This window comes from Zootoca vivipara, chromosome 7 (assembly GCF_965207765.1).
Source record: "Zootoca vivipara chromosome 7, rZooViv2.hap1.1, whole genome shotgun sequence".
In the NCBI taxonomy this organism is placed as follows: domain Eukaryota; kingdom Metazoa; phylum Chordata; class Lepidosauria; order Squamata; family Lacertidae; genus Zootoca; species Zootoca vivipara.
In genome coordinates, this window is record NC_142590.1 from 69,065,371 (window position 1) to 69,087,378 (window position 22,008).

The following is a 22,008-nucleotide window of genomic DNA, read 5'->3' on the forward strand; positions in this document are numbered from 1 at the left end:
GAGAGTAGTAAACACTCAATATTCCCAAAGCACCAAGTTATTCCCCTTGCCAAAAAAAGGATCCTTCTGTTACTAGGCGCAAAAAAATTCAGACCAAAAAGTTTGATGGGATCGTCTGAGATGAAGCCCTGACATTCAGCAAATTCAGATGCACAGGGAAGCTGATTAAGAGTGAGCATTCAGTCTAACTTGGGGGCTTCATGTTATCTGGCTGCTCATTTATATTTAGTCTCATTTAAGCACTGCCCTCCTGTTTAAGTTCTGTCCATTGATTTATTCATCCTTCTCCCACCACGGGCTTCCTGCAAACAATGGACCGTGGTAATAATATATATACCGTATATATATATATATATATATATATATATATATATATATATATATATATATAACCACGGTCCATTGTTTGCAGGAAGCCACAATTCTATGAATTTTACTCAGAAAATTTAACTGATCAAAATGGGACTTACTCCTTAGTAGTAAATGTGCTGAAGATTGTAACCCAAGAAGTTCTATTAGTAGACTGATGACATTTAAAACAAAGAATTAATAATTACATTTATTTGAAATAAATTTGATTACTAAAGGTCAGGATAAGTATCGTTTTGAGATGCGTTAAGGCAACAGTTGTTCATTAAAGTGTTAATTCATTGTTAAAAATGACATTTCAATGTGTTTTTACAGTAGCACAAGAACAAAAATAGTCTGAAAACATAAACAAGGGTTTTATAAACCCATGACAGTTTCTAATATTTCCAAATATGCCCCCAGCCCACAATGTTTGGGAATCCCTATTCTTAAAGGATGGGCAGACTGATTAGCAATCCTAATGGTTATCCAGTCGTCTTATTTTTATTTTTTGATTAATTTTTATTTATTGATAAATGATACAGAAAATAAAAGTAAAATGAACAAACACTGATACAAAATCGACCAAAAGAAGAAAAAACATATGCACCATACACTACAAACATAAACCCTACACACCCCCAGTCATTTTAATTATTATTCTCTATTGCTTTTAAGGGTTTCTTATGCTGCTGTGCGAGGGATGCAGGTGACGCTGTGGGTTAAACCACAGAACCAAGGGCTTGCCAATCAGAAGGTCGGCGGTTGTTGCTCGGTCCCTGCTCCTGCCAACCTAGCAGTTCAAAAGCATGTCAAAGTGCAAGTAGATAAATAGGTACCGCTATGGCGGGAAGGTAAATGGCGTTTCCGTGTGCTGCTCTGGTTTTCCAGAAGCGGCTTTGTGATGCTGGCCACATGACCTGGAAGCTGTACGCCGGCTCCCTTGGCCAATAACGTGAGATGAGCGCCACAACCCCAGAGTCGGACACGACTGGACTTAATGGTCAGGGGTCCCTTTACCTTTTATGCTGCTGTGCAATGCCCTGATGTTTTGGGAGAGAGTGGTGTGTGTGTGTGTGTGTGTGTGTGTGTGTATCCCTTATGCCCCCTCTCCCTGTCAAACAACTACCATTCTCAGGGGTTTTTGGTTCGCCCACATGACAGTTAAACCTGGGTGAAAGTTGTTTACATCCATAGCGTTGCTTAGTTTCAAGCATTTACAAGTTGCAACACTTCTCCATCCCTCAGGAATTCCTGTCTGAGTCTTTATTGGGTAGCAGTGGCTGAAACAGGGAGAGAAATAGCCTTTGGCATTTATTCAGAGTAAAGTACCGTATTCAAGGAGCTTCTGTTTAATACCATAGTTTTCGTACTGTTTGTTTCTCATCTTTAAAGGTTTGGAATTTCGTGAAGAAGCAGCTTTGGAAAATGAAAAAATTCCTTTAGTAGCACGAAAGGCTGGACTAGATGAATCCCAAGCCGGAATTAAGATTGCCGGAAGAAATATCAACAACCTCAGATATGCAGATGACACAACCTTGATGGCAGAAAGCGAGGAGGAATTAAAGAACCTTTTAATGAGGGTGAAAGAGGAGAGCGCAAAATATGGTCTGAAGCTCAACATCAAAAAAACCAAGATCATGGCCACTGGTCCCATCACCTCCTGGCAAATAGAAGGGGGAGAAATGGAGGCAGTGAGAGATTTTACTTTCTTGGGCTCCTTGATCACTGCAGATGGTATCTGAAGAAGTGTGGTATCTGAAGAAGTGTGCATGCACACGAAAGCTCATACCAAAATAAAAACTTAGTTGGTCTTTAAGGTGCTACTGAAGGAATTTTTTTATTTTACTTCGATCCAGACCAACACGGCTACCTACCTGTAACTGCAGATGGTGACAGCAGTCACGAAATTAAAAGACGCCTGCTTCTTGGGAGAAAAGCAATGACAAACCTAGACAGCATCTTAAAAAGCAGAGACATCACCTTGCCTACAAAGGTCCGTATAGTTAAAGCTATGGTTTTCCCAGTAGTGATGTATGGAAGTGAGAGCTGGACCATAAAGAAGGCTGATCGCCGAAGAATTGATGCTTTTGAATTGTGGTGCTGGAGGAGACTCTTGAGAGTCCCATGGACTGCAAGAAGATCAAACCTATCCATTCTTAAGGAAATCAGCCCTGAGTGCTCACTGGAAGGACAGATCAACAACAAGTTTTATTTTGGTATGAGCTTTCGTGTGCATGCACACGAAAGCTCATACCAAAAGTTGGTCTTTAAGGTGCTACTGAAGGAATTTTTTTATTTTGCTTCGACTCAGACCAACACGGCTACCTACCTGTAACTTTGGGAAATGAGTTACATTTCTTTGTGGTTTTAGTTCCTCTGTCTTCTTTTAGTCCAGCTATTGAAGGGATGCACATATAGCCAAAGCCATTATTCACCTTCCTGCCCCCCCAGGGACAAAATTAAGTTAAAAAATACAATAGCCTGACTTTAACTGCTGTTCACCCAGGAGTTTTATGCAGAAGCTTGTCATATGGAAAGGAAACTCAGATGAGGTGTCAGCTATTAAATATGTGAGTGACATTGCATACATCTCCCTCAGCCAGCAAACGTTCTTAGGTGTGCAAGTGCATGAATATCAACTGACAAATAAACCTTTTCGAGCTCAGTGGGTTTTACTCCCAGTTAAGGGTGCAATAAACTCATCGCCACCACAGGCAATGGTTGGGAGGAGGGGCAGGCTGACTGGGACTTCTCCAGGGATAGTTTTAAAAATTCTGTAATATACTATTTGAAGTATAGGCAGTTGAATTGGAAATCAAACGTTCTTTTTAAAATAAAATAAAAAATGTATATACTCTACTACCCTTTCACACAGATATCAGAATGGTGCACAACAAAAGGTCAACTATATTAAAATTCCACTAAAACACAATTAAGCACCAAAGGAGGACCACTGAGCAGAAAAAGAAATTAGAATCCAGTAAATGCTTAAGTGAATATAAACGTTTTTAATTGCTAGCAAAAGCATACTACCAAAGATGCTTCCAGATCTCTGGGAAGACTCTCCCATAATATAGGCACCACCACAGAGAACTATAAATGGTTTATGGTTGTTTGACACTTAAGTTGTATATAAAGTTTTTCAATGTAGGTGGGTGCTAAGCTTATGTTTCTGATAACCTTTGTAGAGATGTTCTGGTTGTTGTTGTTTTTTGTTTGTTTGTGAATGTCAATTCAAATTCTGAAATAATTAATAGTTAATTTTTAAAAGTACTTTCATCCTGGTTAATACATTTTTATTGTCAATGTGCCCTGAGTGTTAATTCTAGTATTCAGGGATCCCCCCCCACAACCCCATCACATAAGTTCCACCTCCATAGAGTTGTCTGTTGGCTTCCATTACAACTTTTTCCTCACCTCTCATAGACTAGCAACTACCGTAGAAGCCTTTTTAGACATTACAGGGGGGTCTACACATACATATGAACAAGATGTGGTAGAACAGATTGCATCACTTTAGACTGGAGGTGGGGAGGCGTTCTAATTTTGAAGCTCCTCAACATTTAAAACTAACCCCAACACCTGCAAATAGAAAATGATCACATTAAGGAGGAAGGTGCTATCACAGGCCTTTGCTAGCTTTTCTGGATTTCCACCTGCAAAGAATTTTTAATATAGGAGAGCATTCAAAAATGCAATCATCCTCTGGAATAGCGCAGACCTAAGAAGAAGAGCCTACTGGATCAGACCAAAGGCCCATCTAGTCCAGCATCCTGTGACTGACCTGTGAGGAAAACACAAGCAGGATGGGAACACAAGGGCACTCTTCCTCCCACAGTTTATAGGGACTAGTAATTTTGCTGCATGTGTAGATCAGACCATCGTGGACTCAAGAAATAGAATTCTGGACTGTCCCACTTAAGAACACAGGTAAGGGGTTCAGAAGTGGCTGGTGCCCTTTGAGAATGGTAAGATGGAAGGCAGGGAGACTGTCAGGAATAAGCCAGCTCCAAGAGAAGGTTTGCAGCCAACTGCAGAAAGCAGCCAGGAACAGAGAGGCTTTGATGATAGGAAGGGGGGAGCTGGCAGCTGCAGAATTCGACTCTTTCTGACCTTGACGGGGAAGCTGATAAAGCAGTAGCTGAGAGCAGGTTAGAACGTAGTCAAAGCTTGCTGGAAGCACAATCAGGCGCGAAAGAACTCAGAGATAGCCTCTCAGAAAAGGAAGAGGTGGGGGCTAATCCACTCAGTCCGAGGAGTCAGCGAATGGGAGGGTTGCAAGACAGGAAGCAAAACAAGAGACGTAAGGTTCATAAGTTCAATTGCTTCTGGCCATGCTGGAAGGGATCTTCAGAAGGGTCATCTTGAGTGATGATGCCAAAGGCTTTGTTAGAGCCGTCCAGAGCTATCTGTTTGTTTTTGTAATAAATCCTCCTTTTTAAATAGCTACGCTAGGTGAAGCCCAAGCCAATGAGAGGCTGGGCCAACTAATTCTAATTTTGTTCCCATCCTTCTCTCTGTTTTACAAAGGTAATACTGAGAGGAAGCTTACAGGCAATACCTTCCCCTGGACTGGTTGCAAGCAATAAGGTAGGAAGTGGGAACTGGCTGACGACAGACTGAATTTGGTGGAGCACCCAGGTCACCCTAATGGGCAATCACTGGAAGCATCATGACTGCCTGCTGAGCCTGAAGGGTCCTGTCTGCCTCTTTCCACTTGGCTTGGGGCGGGGCCTGGAGGGCTCCCTAAAGGACTGCTGCTGCTCCTCAACAGAGATGGCTCCTTTTAAAAAAATGTTTATTTTTTATCTATGTCATTTTAAATTGTTATTGATATTAATGTTGTATCTTTTAGTTTTAGATTTTATGATTTATGTGGAAATTGTTTTCCATTTGGTTGTGTACCTTTTGATGTGCTTTATTTCTTGCTTATGACTTTTGTTATGTTGTTGTCATTTAGTCGTGTCCGACTCTTCGTGACCCCATGGACCATAGCACGCCAGGCACTCCTGTCTTCCACTGCCTCCCGCAGTTTGGTCAAACTCATGTTTGTAGCTTCGAGCTTGTTATGTTTGTTATGATGTAAATCTTGTCATGTTGTAAGCCGCCTTGAGCATAGTTTCAACTATGGAAATGTGGCATACAAATGATGATGATGATGATGATGATGATGATGATGCAACACTTCATTGACTTATCTTGGCATGAAATAAATTAGCAGATACAGGAGAGGACTACACTGAACTGTTTCCACCCATGTGCAAGTTTACTACATGGAGCCAGTGTTTTTATATGGAGGAATATTCAAAAATGCAATGCCCCCTCTTGCAATCTGAGATGGTTCTGAATTCTACCATGTGTAAACTGTCTGTAATGTGACAACAGAAAACCTGTGACTGGGACTGAAAAGGGTATCTTGTTAATCAGTGAAATCATATCTTTGGTAGCAAGCTGTTCTGTGATCATGTCCTGGATAAGCAGCTGAGCCTGCAGATCTACGAAGGACATCTCCATGACACCACTTTCCTATTAAAATGCTGTTTGCACTATAAATATATTAGGGAGTCTCTGCAACTGAAGGCTCTGGACCATCTGGACCAGTCCAAACTTTCACCATTGGTTCTACAACCACCTTCTGTTATCACTTGGAACCATCTGGATTTCATTTTTTTCCTCCTAGCAATGTCTAAAATGCCAGTACATATTTTCTGAAATACGTGTGCTGCTGGGTGTGAGAAGGCAGGCCAGGACTATGTGGGAAGAACATTTTTCTATAGCATGCTTTTCCATTTTTTTGTCCTGAACTACTTAAAACTTAAGATTCTTGCTGGTTCAGACCAATGTCCTTTGTGAGCTACCCTGAGAATTCCTGTTAGGGAGTGGCTATATAAATGCAGTATAAGGAATGAATACATTTAGTTCAACATCAAGTTATTTGCTGCAATCTCAAGTTCTCTTTCTAGGACAGCCATAGTCAGTTCACAACCCATCAACGCAGGTCTGAAATTGGGAGATTTCACTTTACACTTATGTCAAAGCTCTTTTGCTGTTTTGTTGCCCATTCACCCAGCTGGGAAAGGTCCTCCCTGGAACTTGTTATGGTCTGCTTCAGTTGGGTTTTCACCATCCTGAACAATTCGATGTAACCCACAATTGTTCATGGCTATCCTTATGACTACTACATTGTTCATAACAATTCTATAAAATTTAATAAATTCAGTAGCATTGTTTCCTTGGTGGACTCCACTACTTGCTCCCCTCTACTGTGAAAACTGTCTTGTTTATTTCTACTTCCTGGCCTTTGATCAGTTACCAGCCCACAAGATGACTTCTCCTACTAATTGTATAACTGTTAAGTATACACAGAGGTCTTTGGTCAGGAAATCTGTTGAAGGGTTCCTGAAGCCCAAGTATATAGCATCTGCTAGATCATCTCTATCTGTATCTAAAGGATTTGCAAGACAGGACTTCAAGTTTTCAGATGTTATGTTGATCACTCTTGAGTAAGGTTAGTTTTGTATTTGCTGGGACGCATTAGTGGGAGAGGTTAGTGGTCTTGGATCTCTGATAGCTTCCCTGAGGCACAGCGCTGGCCATTATGGGAAGCACCATGTTGGACTATATCATAAATGGAGAATATGTTGGAATACAACTCCAACCATTCCTGATCATTTGACATGGTGGCTAGAGCTTATGGGAGACCAACATCATTTGCAGGACCAGAGCTAGATGGACCTTTGGTGCAATCCAGCACTAATGTTTTTGCTTAATAATTCTATCTTTAGCAATGCATTCAATCAAGATACTTGGGTAATAAATTGAGCTAACAAAGCTCTAGAATACCCTGTCTGAAGACTTATCTTGGATAGTTTTCACAAAAGTTGCCTTTTATTATTTGATCCAGTCGTTTGTTCAGTTGATAGCTTTTTAATAGAATTTTAATGGGGTTGTTTCCTTTTATTTCTGTATTGTTTATTTTATGCTATGTTACTTGCTTTGAGCTGTGGTTTATAATATATCAAGTAAATAAATAAATCTTTTTTTCACTGATGACCCATTTTACAGATTCATGTCAGATTGGCTCCTTTCCCATCCCTGACATGGAGGAGCTATGGAAATTTAGTAAGTTGCATTCTTTTGTTCAACTAATTCAACTGTGAAATTGTTGGTCATTTAAGAGCTTTCACTTACATAGCATTCTGTTCTGATGAGCTGTTGATTTGTCAGTTAATACTAGAACAGGGGGCTGGTTCACTGTCCCTCAGACACACTGTTGGGGGTCGGACTATATAGTTTGAAAAAATATGAATGAATTCCTATGCACACTGCACATATTTTATTTGTAGTGCACAAAAAGCGGAAAAACAATACAATATTCCTCCCCCTCCCCCTCATGCCCTACTTCGTTCCTTCCACTCGTGGGATCAAGTATCAGAGGTGGTTTACCTCTAGATGCCACTTGCTGGAGAGTTGGGCATTTTGAGAATGATGGGCCTTTGGTTATGCTCCTGTTGACCATGCTAGCATCCTCTTGTGAGTTTGTTCTCTCTCTGTCCTTTCCCAAGTTTGTGACATACATCCCAGCTGAGCTTCTATTATCTCATCATGTCTTTAAATAACCTCCAAGCATCTTGAAGAGATTTTACCCCCTTGACTCTTCCTTTCATCTAATCTCCTTCTTTACCTAATCTCCTCAGTTTTGAGAATCATTTGAAATTAACTGTTTCTGCGTTGCTAGGCAGCATTCCATTTACATATTTGATGACTCTGATAGATGTGGTCAATATTCCTCCCCCAAGTCAACAACACCTACACCTCTCAACAGTTCCCAGGCTGGATTAAAGATTAAGTCCAGGGTTGCCTCACCTCTAGTTGGTTCTTTGCACAACTGTTCCAAGGCACAGTCATTTACCATGTCATGTAATTTTTCCTATTTGCTCCAATCTGAACATGCACTCAGTCAAAGTGAGGGTAACTGAAGTGCCCAGTATTCATAAATTACATTTATGGGCATTGCAAAACATAGAAAGATTGTAACTAAGAGGTCCCATTGCTCTGAAGTCTACCCTGAATTAGACCATCTAAGAGAGAGGTATGGAAGCTGTGGTTCTCTAGATACTGCTGGACTACAACTACCATCATCCCAGACCATTTGCTTTGCCTGCTGAAATTGATGAGAGTCTACAACAATTATAGGGCCACGGTTCCCCATGCTTGCTCTAAGACTTGGATGCAGAGAGAGAGAGAAAGTTAAGACAACGGTCAACTGGAGGGGGGGGGAGTGTATGTCTATGTACCCAAAGAAGGCTGACTCATCCCAACAAGACAGATTAAATAACCAAAGCAAGTACCGTAATAAGGCATTGCTTTCTCAGAAAAAAAAGAGGAGGATGGCCTTTCAGCATCTCTTAGCAACAGGAACAATAAAATGGAGCAGTCAAAATATGAGGTGTCAGCAGGATCTGTCACGCACACAGCATGTGCAGGTCAGCCCCCACCAAACCAACTGAAGGGGCAGAGCTATGATGACAAAAGGGGAAGATTGAGAATGCCAAGTGTTCTGTTGTTTCCTTACCTTATGGGATGCAGTGACCTTTGCATTACATAAAGGTGTGGGATGGTGCTCAGAAAAGGGCAGGAAATGGAACACATTTCCAACTAAGGAACTTCTCATATAGGAGGCTTAAATCATGAATGTAAAACCCAACTTGGCAAAAACAGAATTCAGATTCTGATCCACATTCCCTCACACGTTATCAGCATATGTTATGAATTTGTGGGTGCCAGACACTTATAATCCTAGCAAGTGTGAAAAGCTAATTAACTCAAGCTAGCTTCTGACGGGCCATTAAAAGAAAGAAAAGGTGATGGGACACTAAGAGAACCAAGGAAAGGGGGCTCTGTGCCAGATGACAAATGAGTGGGACCCCTCCTCCAGCTCTCAAATAGTTAGATGGACAAAGCCTGAGTTTGAGGGCACAGTTTGCTGTCATGTGACCTACAGTGGCCTTATACCTGCTATTATCATGGGCTTTCTTCCCACATGGTAGCCTTCTTTCCATACTCTCCTACCATGCATCCAACCAGGTTGCAGGGCCAAAACCAGTGTCTCAGGGTAGTGCTGGTGACCACTGAAGTGTCAACCCCAAGGGGATTTCCACTGCAGGGATACTCCCACCAAACCAACCACCGCCTCTGTAGGCTTAACAGAGATTATGAGAGTTCTCACCAAACATTCTCACCCAGATACAGAAGATTTCTGCTCCAGCAACAAGTTTTCTTAGCCATTACACTATAGTAGCTCAGACGTTTTCAGTTGCAGTTGCCCCCGTCCCCCATCATCTCTTCTTCCTTTTACTATTCTATATTTATTAAATGCCACTATGAGTGCACTAGGGGCCTGATGATCGTCTTCCCAAGCAACTACTCTATTCCAAACTTAAAAATGGAAAGCGTAATGCTGGTGGTCAACAAAAGAGGTTTAAAGACTGTCTCAAGGCAAATCTTTAAAAATGTAGTATAAACACTGACAACTGGGAAACACTGGCCTGTGAGCACTCCAGTTGGAGAACAGCCTTTATCAAAGGTGTCATGGGTTTTGAAGACGCTTGAACTCAGGACGAAAGGGAGAAACGTGCTAAGAGGAAGGCATGCTTGGCAAATCCACACCGTGATCAACTCCCGCCTGGAAACCAATGTCCCCACTGTGGAAGGACGTGTGGATCCAGAATTGGCTTCCAGTGTCACTTACAGACCCATTGTTAAAACTGTGTTTATGGAAAACAATCTTACTCGGCTATGAGTGATCGCCAAAGAAAGAAGATAAAGAGCACAGAAGTAATAATGTCCATGTCTTCAAGGCTTATAATCCAAATAAAACAGATGACAAACCTGAAGGAGAGGTAGTTAAGCACTATTAACTAACTATAAACAAGATTTAAGAAAAGAGCAGCCTTTTCTTTCTCTCTATTACAATTGCATAAGAAAAACCCAATCCCCCCACCCCCTTAAGTAGCAGGGCAGTCTCGAGCAGGTCGTGCGCCCTGCCTACTGGCCCGGCACCCTGGCGCACCTTACCACCAGGGGTCTACCTAGAGCCGGCCCTGTAAAGTAGTCTTGTAGTCTGGAATCAATCTGCTTCTCTTCTGGTCCCTTGGTGTCCGTGCTAGCCCTCAAGGAAGAGGAGTCCCTTCCTTTCTCACCAGCACTGAAACCAAACAGGTTGATAGTGGAACAACAGATTGCTCCATCTCTTCACCAATCTTTTTTTTTTTTTACTAGCCTGCTAAGACTCTTGTTGTTGTTGTTGTTTAGTCGTTTAGTCGTGTCCGACTCTTCGTGACCCCATGGACCATAGCACGCCAGGCACTCCTGTCTTGCACTGCCTCCCGCAGTTTGGTCAAACTCATGTTCGTAGCTTCGAGAACACTGTCCAACCATCTCGTCCTCTGTCGTCCCCTTCTCCTAGTGCCCTCCATCTTTCCCAACATCAGGGTCTTTTCCAAGGATTCTTCTCTTCTCATGAGGTGGCCAAAGTATTGGAGCCTCAGCTTCACGATCTGTCCTTCCAGGGAGCACTCAGGGCTGATTTCCTTAAGAATGGATAGGTTTGATCTTCTAGCAGTCCATGGGACTCTCAAGAGTCTCCTCCAGCACCATAATTCAAAAGCATCAATTCTTCGACGATCAGCCTTCTTTATGGTCCAGCTCTCACTTCCATACATCACTACTGGGAAAACCATAGCTTTAACTATACGGACCTTTGTCGGCAAAGTGATGTCTCTGCTTTTTAAGATGCTGTCTAGGTTTGTCATTGCTTTTCTCCCAAGAAGCAGGCGTCTTTTAATTTCGTGACTGCTGTCACCATCTGCAGTGATCAAGGAGCCCAAGAAAGTAAAATCTCTCACTGCCTCCATTTCTTCCCCTTCTATTTGCCAGGAGGTGATGGGACCAGTGGCCATGATCTTGGTTTTTTTGATGTTGAGCTTCAGACCATATTTTGCGCTCTCCTCTTTCACCCTCATTAAAAGGTTCTTTAATTCCTCCTCGCTTTCTGCCATCAAGGTTGTGTCATCTGCATATCTGAGGTTGTTGATATTTCTTCCGGCAATCTTAATTCCGGCTTGGGATTCATCTAGTCCAGCCTTTCGCATGATGAATTCTGCATATAAGTTAAATAAGCAGGGAGACAATATACAACCTTGTCGTACTCCTTTCCCAATTTTGAACCAATCAGTTGTTCCATATCCTGTTCTAACTGCTAAGACTCTAGTAGCCTGCATTTCCATGTTGACTATTAGCATTTTAGTAGGCTAGTACCCTGCAGGCTAGTAAGTTGTGTGAGCTTAATTGCAAGCCTGTATGAAAGGAGCCATAATTTTCTCTTATTCCTGGGCACTGTGTGACTCTCTGCTAGATAAATTTAAACTCTGATCTGCCCAGGTCCCCAAATACGGTAGTGGGGCATCATTTCATGGCTGCATTGAAAGGCAAGTCTCTCAGGCATTTCACATGCTCAAAATGGTTTGAGACTCCTTTATTGCAGTTCAACCTCCACACACACTTGGACTCATCTCCACTGTATCCTTCAAATTCCCCAAACAGTCCTTCTGGAAGATCCTTCAGCCTACGCTCTCCAGACTTCTTTTCACAAAAGCATTTGTGGGGGAATAATTGGAGGGAGGTGTTGCAAATAAAAATAAGTGGTGGGTGCGGCAAGGGTTTGGGCTCACACATTTGCCCACACCTGCTGCAAAGCAAAGACAGGGTCGGAAATCTGTCAAACACAAAGTTCCAGCCTAAGTCTCATTTGGTTTGGTTCGCTGCCAAACACGTAGTTCCAGCCTAAGTCTCATTTCTGGTGCCAGCTTGGTCAAAATATTAATTGGATGAAGCAACTCATTAGCAAGGAAATGTAGCTTCCAAATCTTATGGTTAAAAACAAGAAGCCAAAAACAACAACACATTGCCATTAAAATCTTCTCTCCTATGATATACTTATAGCCTATTTCCGTAATAGCTTGGCAAGGGAATAACATTATGGAGGCTATAAATATCTCCCAGGGTGCTGCTTTGTTTCTTGCTAATGCTGCTCTGCTGGACAATAAATCCAAGAAGGGTGATGCCTGCTAGTGTAGCAGGTTGGTCCAACAACCACTGCCACAAGCGCAGCTGAGTCTATATCTATCAACGGAGCATATAAGGGATGGAACCTGGGAGATTTGAATGGTCGGTCATCATGATGGGTGTTTCTAAGACCTAGCTAGAGATCTGGCAGAGCCATGTTGGGAGGAGCCATTAAGTCAACAAACCACACCTTTCCAACTCTGCTGAGACAGAAAACAAACTTGCCCTTGGGTAGACATGGTACCTCCCTCCACAGATGTTGATGGACTACAACTCCCATAGTCCTCAGACATCATGGCCAATGGTCAGGGATGATGGAAATCATTGCCCAACAACTTCTGAAAAGCACCTCATTGGCTATCCCTGAACTAACCAGAAGTGCATTTATTTTTGAAAAATATTTAAGTATCATCTCTCACCGAAATGAGGTGCTGTACATGATACATAGATAGATTCGATAAATACAACTCTCACACATACATACAAGAAAGCACAGCTGCAATCAGATAACTGACTAAAAAAAAACATTTTAGGAAGGTGGCAGAATGCCTAAGTTTTGGTTCCACAAAAAAAAGGTGCCGCAACCAAAAATGGTCACCCCTGGTGGCTGCCAGTTGAATTTTTATTACCTGTGGCACCACCAGGAGGGTCTCATTAGATGGCTGTAATAGAAAACAACTAAGAATGACCCTACAAAAATCAGAATGAAATAGACATTTCAGCCAGACCTGTCAAAACAGCAGCACTTAAGTGGCCACTGAAATGGGTGGTTTTATCCTCAAAATGCCTAGAAGATTTGTCGCAGCAGGTTCAAAGGCTTGCCAAGTCCTGTTTTTGGCTTTGATGTTACTAAGGCCTATACTATTTTGGAAAGTTCCTGCAGACAGCTACTTGAGGCCACAATGACACCAGCATCATGTCCCTGGTTCAAGTCAAAGTTTCCCGTCTGCTAGTCCCTTCCATTTGCTCAAAGCATTTAGCTATTCTCCATGTATACGGAGGGTGCTTGTGAGAGTTCAGCATTGCAGAGTTCCAGTTTTCTCATTGTTTTCACCATGTTCCATCTCATCTCTCTCTGAATCCATTTATGCGGTCTCTCTCTCTCTCTCTCTCTCTCTCTCTCTCTTTTAAAGGAAGGGTGATCCTTTTAAAATGATATGGACCTACAGAATTTATATTACATCAGTAATCTTATTTGGTATCCTGGACTTTTAGTTGTATGTTCCAAGGTTCATGGACAAGCACTACTAAATTAAGCAACCGAAGTTATGACTTTACACCAACAGTTTCCATTTTACAATTAGCAAGAGTTAGTAATCTTGAACCTTATTGCTGGGGTGTGGGGTGGACAGGACTTCTCATAAGGTGATATAATCAATCATTATGATTATGATTAGCTTTCAATGATACTCAGATCAAAGACATGCAAGTTCCGCACATACTACTGAAAAATTTTAAGAGATTAGCACTGATGCTGCTCTGTTATTTTGTCTAGATCAGGCATCCCCAAACTGCAGCCCTCCAGATGTTTTGGCCTACAACTCCCTTGATTCCTAGCTAAGAGGACCAGTGGTCAGGGATGATGGGAATTGTAGTCCAAAACATCTGGAGGGCCGAAGTCTGGGGATGTCTGGTCTAGATGCTCAGGTTGGTAATGCCTTTCAACAACTGTTCTGTACACTTTGTCCCTCTCAATACAGACTACAGAGGTATAGAATTCATACACATCCTTCTGTTCACCATACCCCAGAGGGGTGTAATTCATTGCTTTCATCCAGCACTACATAAATGTCAAGGTAACATTATCACATGTGGGAATATAAACGTAATTGCTTTGAACTCCTGGGCTATAGCTTCGTCACCGGAAGTGGAGTACAGATATGACCTGGATACTAATCCAGTATGCCAGAGATTTGCCCTGGTGCTGGAAGTTGATCATAACTAGATCCTTAATTATTTCAAACATGGGGGGGTATTGGAAGAAAGAGGTTATAAAGCAAATAAGAAAAGATTCTTTCCATAAATATTGTTTCACCAACATGTCCCTGAGCTAAGAATATGAAATTGCACAATATGCATAACTAGAGTTGCTTCCAATATTATTCAATATTTGCAACACGGTGATAGGAGATAATGCATCTCAGTGCCTGGAAAAGCATAAGACAGAATTTGTTGTAGAATTAAATAGCTGCTAAGGAAGTCCTGAACTGGTCAATACAGACCAGTCATGGTTCAGTGGCAGAGCATCTGCTTTGCACGCAGAAGGTCCTAGGTTCCATCCCTGGCATCTCCTGGTAGGGCTGGGAGAGACCTCTCTCTGAAATCCTAGAGACCAGTTAGTGAAAGCAACCCTTTGCTAGAAGGACCAGTTAGTGAAAGCAACCCTTTGCTAGAAGGACCAATGGTGTGACTCACACACCAGTATCTGAATAAGAGTTCCAGTCCTCCTTTCTTTGTTTCTGCTCTGGAGCTTTCACCATGAAAACCCACTCTTTACTGCTGAATCAGAGCTGGAGCATCACACGGGACTTGGCCTTGGTGGGGGAAGCTTCTTCTCCTCCTCGTTCTCTAGCAGCCGCTATGAGCTGCCCAAGGGAGGAGGCTGGTAGCAGCAGCCACGGAGAGGCAACAGGATGTTCTCTCTTGGCTGCCACTGCTGCCGCCGCCGCCACCACCGTCACTTGGTATAAGTGCTGGCTCATCCTTCTTCTTGAGCTCAGCAGCGGCAGCACGGCTGGGGGAAATATGGAAATTCTGGGATCCAATCAGAAGCCAGGATGTATTTTGTAATTCCAGGACTGTTCCTGGAAAACAGGGATACTGGACCATCTGCGGGCCAGATTTAGAAGGCGATTGGGCCAGATCCAGCCCCCAGGCCTTAGTTTGCCTACACATGTTTAAGTCTTTTCACAAAAATGAATGAGCTACTAAACTTAATCCAACTTTCCCCAAGCTGAGAGGAGCTTGCCTAAGTAAGAACTCAATAAGAAACATAACTTTTGGTCTACTCTGAGCTCTTGCTCTATAAGGTTTGGAACTTGGGCCCTACAATTGTTTTCTTTGATGCACTGTGCAAACCTAGACATGACATTCATGAGACACTGCACATATCCTTTCAGTTCCAGCAAGAAGAGATGTTATCTGTGAAGGCATCCAGCCGAGTTAAAAAATAAAACTCTGAAACAGCAGTTACGAAGCATAAAATGCAAATTACACGCTGCAAAATGACAACATTTAGTTGCAGGAGGGACTGAATTCCTAGAAACAACCAGCCAAATACAAATATTTTATTAGTGGGCCATTGCAAAATTGGCATTTAAATCAAAATCCAGGCTCATAGGTGTTGGTAGTATCAGAGGATAAAATGGTAAAATTGAACACTATGGGAGTATTAGGTTGCAACTCGGAATGCTGTTGTCTTCTAATAAAAAGGGAAAGAGGAGTGTAAATTGCTGGTGTTTGCTTATTTCATGTCTAGAACTGTTTTCAGTTCAAATATGTAATTGATGGCATTCCCCCCCCCAATTGCATTGGAAATTGTTTCCAATCATTGGAAAGTGTTTCCTTTACATTGAAATGAATGGAGCCAGTGTGGTGTAGTGGTTAGAGTGCTGGACTAGAACCTGGGAGACAAGGGATTGAATCCCCACACAGCCACGAAGTTTGCTGGGAGACTTTGGACCAGTCACTAACTCTCAGCCTAACCTACCTCACAGGGTTGTTGTGAGAATAAAATGGAAAGCAGGAGATGTAAACCTTGAATTCACTGGAGAGGTGGCATATAAATGAAATAAATAAAATGCCATCAAATAATGTAACACAATTAACTGTGTCTTTAATTACATAAAATTCCTACATAGTGGACAGCTGGACAAACATTGTAGTTTTTGATGGAAGCCAAACTGCAGCAGAATGGAAACTGCCCTGCATGTGACAAATATGGGGTGGAATGACGAAAGATGACTTCTTACATCTCTAACTGCAACTAAACTTAGCGTTACACAGATATCAGTGGGATTTTTCTATAAGCAGACATAGGATCAGAACGTTAGGCTGTTTCCAGGCAGAAGATTCTGTTATCAGGCACATTGAATACGTGTAACCCAACATGTTCTAGGTTATTTCTGAATGCCTTTAGTTGCTGCTGACCCGTTCTATTTCATCTTTTCTGTGTTAAGATCCACCCCAGAAACCTGAGAGAAAGCCATAGTTTAGTGGTAGAGCACATGCTGTGAATGCTTAAGATTCCAGTTTCAATCCCCTCCACTGCCCAGCAAGGGCATTATGATCAACAAATGGGACCTGGCCAGTTTTGCCATGGCTTGATGATTATTGGTATGTTGTAACATGGTGGCGGCACCAATGTTGTAGAATGTGCTCCCTGCTGAAATATGAGTCACACCATCCTATTGGCATTCTGCTGGCTCTTGAAGACCAATTCCCTCCACTTGAACTTGCACTTATGATCCAGTTGTTTTATTTGCTTTTAAAACTAGTTAATTGTTATGCTTTTTAATAAGCTTATTTTATTGCATATTTTAAATATGGATGTTTTTTAATGTTTTGATGGCATTGCTTTATTGTGTGTTTTAATTATGCATGGGTTTTATAATTGAGTTTAAGCTTGCAAACAGAAGCCATTACAATATATAAGTGGAATATCAGTGTTTTTCAAACCTGGACTACAACTCCCATAATCCCTGACCATTTGTCTGGCTAGCTAGGGATACTGGGCATTGTAGTCCAAAAACAGATGGAGACCCAAGTTTGAGAAATACTGTTATATAAATCAATAATGATAATCTCTGGTATTTCTAGGTATGATTGTGAAAGACCCCTGTCCTGGAAAATTTCCTGGAGTTCTTTTAGATCATGTTTTCCCAACATGCTGCCCTTCAGAAGTTTTAAACTACAAGTCTCATGAGCCCTAGTTCAAAACAGGGGGGCTCCAGGTTGGGGAAGCCTGGTATAGATGATACAGTATTAGATGGACCAATGCTTTAACTTAGTATAAGGCAACTTCCTACGTACATAACCTCGCGCTTTAAAAACAACATTATCAATGATTCTCTAGAAGACATTGGATTCTGTTCTAGAAAGTAAGATTCCTCACTTTGACTTTCAGTGAACAAAGGTCCCTTTCCCACAAGTCTGTCATAAGTCCAGAATTAAATGCATGCTATAGGGAACATTGTGTTCCTCCAACACCTTGGTATTTTTATCTAGGGAAAGTGGATGGAATGGCCTTTGCTGACTACAACTACAGTGAAGAATTTACTCAAAGCCAGCAAGAACAGAATCCATACAAGGTAGATAAAAGACAGCACTTTGAATTGGATCCAAAGAGTAAATGTGAGCACAATTTTAAGAGAACTATTGTGCTGTATTACCTGCAATAAAAGACTTCTGAGTTAAGTTCACATAGATGCCAAGGATGACCTGCTTTCCACTGGTTCCTAACTGGATTAGGAAAGTGTTCCAGCAATTCCACCTCAATATCATTTCATGCATGTTGAGACAGCAAAACAACACACATGCACACACAATGAACTTTGGCTATTTGTCCTTGAGAAAAACAAGCTAAAAATCAGAGCTCAGTAGATGCCTGATTGCAGGCAATTTTCAGAGCACATAGAGTGCTTACTTCTAAACCTGCCGCACAATTGTCTTTGACTGAAAAATAAAGCAATTTTATTGTTCTTGGTATCTGGAAGAATATGCCAAGATATAAGAAGAATTAACTTTTGCTAACATCCATCAGAATGATCAGACTAGGGTTTTGTTTGGACAGTCCTTAAAAGAAAAGAAAAAGATCACTGCTGCTGCTTATTGGGCTAAACATTTGTCAAACAGCAAGGCTACTCTGATTTTATGAATCACTACACCAACCGATAATAAGGATTTGAGATGGGTCATAATGGCGGCTGTATGCCCAGAGCAATGGAATGAATCCAAAGCATCGTAAGCGGAGGGAGAGCAGCTGCTAGCACTGTCCCATAAAATGCTTGCACAGATGCTAAGTGGAATGTCCTGTTTTGGTCTCGCAGAGGCCAAAGGACAAGGCGGCAAGGCAGGTTGGTTGTTGCAGCACCATGGAGAGTTCCCAGTTGAAAGTGATCTGAGACTTCCAAAGCCTCTGTTTCCTGCCCACCTCCGCAATTCTCTACCCAGTTCTGGAGAACGCAGTTTTCTATGGGTCAACCCCTGAAGTCAGGCACTTCTTCTGAGACCTGTAGACTCCCACCTGGTGCACTTCTACAGCTGGACTGATGAGTTACAGGTAGGTAGCTGTGTTGGTCTGAGTCAAAGCAAAATAAAAAAAATCCTTCAGTAGCACCTTAAAGACCAACTAAGTTTTTATTTTGGTATGAGCTTTCATGTGCATGCACACTTCTTCAGATACACTGAAACAGAAGAGCCAGACCCTTATGTATATTCAGAGGGTGGTGGGGGTGGGTGGGAATGGGTGATGGGCTGATAGGAGTGGTAAACCTGTTGATGGCTGTTAACGACTGCTGATGACTGCAATAGGTCCTGCGGGGGGAAAGCAAGGGCTGAGGCGCTAAAGAAAGCTTGATAATGCATAATGAGATAATAATCCTATGCCTTTGTTCATCCCAGGTGGCTCCATGGTTTTAAGCTTGGTAATGAGTTCCAATTCAGAAACTTCTCTTTCCAGTCTGTTTCTGAAATTTTTCTGTAATAAACCAGCTGCATTGAGATCTTGTATAGAATGTCCTGGGAAACTGAAGTGTTCTCCTACTGGTTTCTCTGTCTTGAGGTTCCTGATGTCCGATTTATGTCCATTTATCCTTTGGCGTAGCGTTTGGCCTGTTTGTCCAATATAGAGAGCTGAAGGACACTGTTGGCATTTGATGGCATACACAATGTTAGAAGATGAGCAATTAAATAGTCCTGAGATGGTATGTTGGATGTTGTTGGGGCCAGTAATGGTGTTGTCCAGGTGTATGTGGCAGCAAAGTAATAATGTAATGCAATGCTGGGTATGTTGGCTGTGCTGATTGCCCTGTGCTAGCTATTATGAGATTTTAAAATAATTTAATTATTTGTGTAGGTATCTAGGGTGGTACCTAACTAAACAGTGAGAAGAGCACAATGACTTTGAGCTGCATAGTGTAAGTTCCTCCTCTCCTCTTCCAAGACCTCTAACCCCACTGCAAGTCCTCTAAATCTGCTCCAGGGGTTCCCCCAACCCTGTAGAGCAGATATAGAGCAATGTGTGGAGTATGGAAAGGGCAGGGGGGATTACATTACACAGGTAAAAAAATCCTGTGCTGTCTTAACCCTTTAGCTGGATGGCACCCAAGACATTATATATACCGTATAACACACCTTTCCTCTATTGAACTCAAGGGAGCATACATAGAAGACCCAGGTGTCTTCCATTAAGACTAAACATACCCAGCAAAGTCATTGCATTACATGCTTTCAGACTGTGGCCTGGAATGTGCTGCTTTTAAATAAATGAATATATTACTCCCTCTAATAGCAAACTCCAGTGGTAAGTGGTAACTTTTTGTTGCAAGTCCCACTTGTTCCATTTAACCCTGCATCCATTTAATCTTGCATCCAAGGGCCATGAGACATCTTTCCCTCCTCTGCACTGAAATCTTTTGTGTGTCTCACGTCCTACAGCCAAAATCCTAAATGGAATCCCTGCCTTCCTCCATGCTTTTCAATCACCATGTGCCCAGCCCTAAGATTTTAAGGAAGAACTGAAATAGTTTTCTACCCAATGGCAGCAGACATGCAATGGACCAGGCCAATTTGCCTCAGTTAAGATGCCACTTTAGTTACGTCTCTGTCAACACCAAGTATCCTACCATAGCTGGGGGGACATTTGTAATACTGGGGCTTGAGCCAGGACAGAAGGTAAACTAATTAAATAATATGGGTTACCTTAGTCTACATTTTGCAGTCGATATCTGGGATTAAAGCTAAATAATTTCTTGTCCAGACTGTAATTGTCTGGCGACTGGGAGATTTCTCATCATTAGTATTTCAAAAAAGCAACTGTTGAGTCATCATGCACTCCTCTTACCTGGAAAATGTTTATAAGAGGGGAAGGTAAGCAAAACTTAATATATGCAATAACTGAATATTCTCATTTTTAAGAAATGAACCCCGATGTAAACAAACCTGAAATAAAATTCAATCAGAACCCATTCAAGAGCAGCCTCAAGTGTTATGATTTGTCACTGAAGAAGACCAAACAGTCAAAACACATTTGGCAGTCTGAATTGTTATCTGCTTAAGCTGTGGCTGGCTAGTTAAATCATTCTCTGGCTTATAACAAGCATATGTATTTTATTAGTGTGTTGGAAGATTTCACATGTTTTGTTAACTGCATTTTTATATGTTTTATGTATGATCAACCAACTGAGTAAAATTTGATGGATTTTTATGGTTTCTGGTTATTTTGTGCGCGTCTTAGATTTGAGCTCGATCCATCAGCCAAATGCTTTTGATATGCAAGTTCTGTTTTTGCTCCTTTACTCTGTACAGCTTGCCAAACACTCCCTATTTTGGAGAGGTGCTTCTTATTTTAAACAGGTTTCACCCCTTTATTTTTAGATTGTTACAAGGCCATAAAAGGAAAACAGAACAGACAGCAAAGTGCCACAGCGCCCCTCATTTCCGAAATGCAGTTCTGGCACCCTGACCCCTGCAGAGGCACACAAGGCTCGCAACACAAGGCACTCTGCGCAAGAAACGAGCTTCGCTTAAAACTCCTCTGCCAATTTGTTCATTTTAAAGACTGCATTTCAGAGACATGAAGGGCTTGGTATGTTCTGCACAAAATGTACCCATGGAGTTAGAGGACAAATGATCTATCTTTTGTATACCTACATAAATCCCCTGAAGTTAATGGAATGTTGCTAATTTACAGCAGCTGGTTCCAGATGTGGAAAAGATCTCATGCTTCACACAGTCTGGATCATTATCAAGGAGACCACCACAGGAGGCACTCTGTTCTCAAACTGCCAACCATTATCATTTGAAGTATCTCTTTCTCTCTCACACACACAGGGTACCATACATTTTGCTTTAACATTTTTCAAAAGGATCTGCAAATACATGCAGTTTATCCCCCTAGGATCATGTTTTATGAAGGGTGGTATATAAAACTCCCTAAACAAACAGAACAAATGAATAAATACTTGGTGGACCCAGGTGGCGCTGTGGGCTAAACCACTGAGCCTAGGGCTTGCTGATCAGAAGGTCGGTGGTTCGAATGCCTGTGACGGGGTGAGCTCCCGTTGCTTGGTCCCAGCTCCTGCCAACCTAGCAGTTCGAAAGCACATCAAAATGCAAGTAGATAAATAGGAACCGCTATAGCGGGAAGGTAAACGGTGTTTCCATGTGTTGCTCTGGTTTGCCAGAAGCGGCTTTGTCATGCTGGCCACATGACCTGGAAGCTATACGCCGGCTCCCACGGCCAATAATGCAAGATGAGCGCGCAACCCCAGAGTCAGTCACGACTGGACCTAATGGTCAGGGGTCCCTTTA